The sequence below is a fragment of the Microtus ochrogaster genome, linkage group LG4, assembly GCF_000317375.1.
Source record: "Microtus ochrogaster isolate Prairie Vole_2 linkage group LG4, MicOch1.0, whole genome shotgun sequence".
NCBI lineage: Eukaryota > Metazoa > Chordata > Mammalia > Rodentia > Cricetidae > Microtus > Microtus ochrogaster.
Window position 1 is genome coordinate 22,833,841 of NC_022030.1, and position 1,634 is coordinate 22,835,474.

A 1,634-nucleotide genomic window follows, 5' to 3' on the forward strand; every position below is an offset into this window, starting at 1 on the left:
CATGGTGGCTCACAACCATCTATAATGAGATCTGGTGCCCTCTTCTGACCTGTAGGCAGACATGGAAGCTAACACTGTATACATAACAAATAGAATAATAAATAATTCTGAACTGAATAGAAATTGAAATTATGAGCCAGGGCTGCTGTCACAAGACTTTGATCCCAGCACTCGGGAAGCAGAGGCAGGCAGATCTCTGTGAGTTCGAGACCAGCCTGGTCTACAGAGAGAGTTCCAGAACAGCCAGGGCTACACAGAGAAGCCCTGTCTCAAAAAACAAAAACAAACACACAAAAACCGACCAGTGCAGGGAAGGAGGATGGGCCTCAGCGGTATCTCCAGCCACCAACCTCAGTACACTTAAATAACACGCTAGGCTTTACAAAACACACACCAGCCTTTAGCACAGATATTCAGAATTAGAGAACCCTAAGAAAGATGGGCCAACTAAAATCCCACCATCCACTGCTCTAAAAAGGTCTCACTGAAAACGTAGGGAAATTCTCAGACCCTGAGCAATGAATAATTCATTCCTTTTTGTCTTTTTGTTTTGCAGATAAAGTCTCAGTGTGGTCCAGGCTGGTCTTGAACGCATCATCCCCGTGGAGTGAGTGCCAGCGACATCACTCACAGAACTGAATAAAAAAATTCCACAGAGAACTTTCAAAGGGAAGGAGATTAACCTCATGTCCTAAAAATTCAGACAGACTTCACAGAAACACAGAGGCACCAGAAACTCACCTGTAATCTCGCTTTTAAACAGAAGCAGCGGATGCTGGCTTCTAGGGCCTCTTTCCAAGACCTGCAGGCTGGAGAGGCGGAGCAAATTCAAGACACTCCGGGCCTTCTTTCTTCTTTATTTTTTTTTCTTTCAGATGGGGTCTCTTGCAACCCAAAAGTCAGGCGGCAGAGGATGACCTTGACTGTCTTATACTCCTGCCTCCACCTCCCAAATCCTGACATCACAGGCGTGTGCCACCACGCCCTCCGGCTTCACCCCCACGCTTTTCTGAACTTGGTCAGAGCCCCCTTCCACGCTTCAGGGATCCCAACTGACCCCACCCGCATGCACCACAGCAAGCGACAGGGAGACTGGAGGCAGTTCACGGTCACTCGTGTCCGAGTCTGCTGCTTCGGCTAGCCTGTTCAGCGGACACCGGAGTTACCTCCACCCCTGGGGCTGCCCGGCCTCTAGTTCCGAGATGTCCCGCGGCTTTCAGCTCCCCGAGGCCTGCCTGGCATCTAAGGTTCCCACGTTCTGCACAGGGTGTCTCCACTGTGTAAACCGACCCCGACTTCCCTCTCGGTCCCCGTCAGCAGCCAGGCCGGGTTTAACAGCAGAGCGGCAGCACCATAGACTGCACCCACGGATGGCCACCCGAGTGCCCGGGGTCCGCAGAGCGGGCCCCGCCCTCGAGTCCCCTGGAGGAACGTAGGCCGTGAGAGCCGGGCTCACCCGACTGACGGACTCGGCGCCCGGACGGTGGGTCCCGAGTGCGCCGACACGACAGCGGTCGGTGACCCTGACCTCGGCGCTGCAGCAGTGGCACCGACTTGCTACTGAGAGCTCTGGGGGTTCTGATCTCAAACTAGAAAGTCCCGGCGCCGCCTGCTTCTTTTACCGGGTTCTGGAC

General features: G+C 53.7%; 1 protein-coding gene across 1 annotated transcript in view; it reads right to left on the bottom strand.

Moving 5' to 3' along the window:
* The window catches only part of LOC106144171 (zinc finger protein 780B-like), a 35,601-nt gene extending 33,967 nt beyond the window's left edge, over positions 1-1,634 (bottom strand). The window contains exon 1 of the mRNA XM_013351535.2: positions 742-1,634. The gene's annotated coding sequence lies outside the window, so the exon portion shown is untranslated. The remainder of the gene's footprint in view (positions 1-741) is intronic.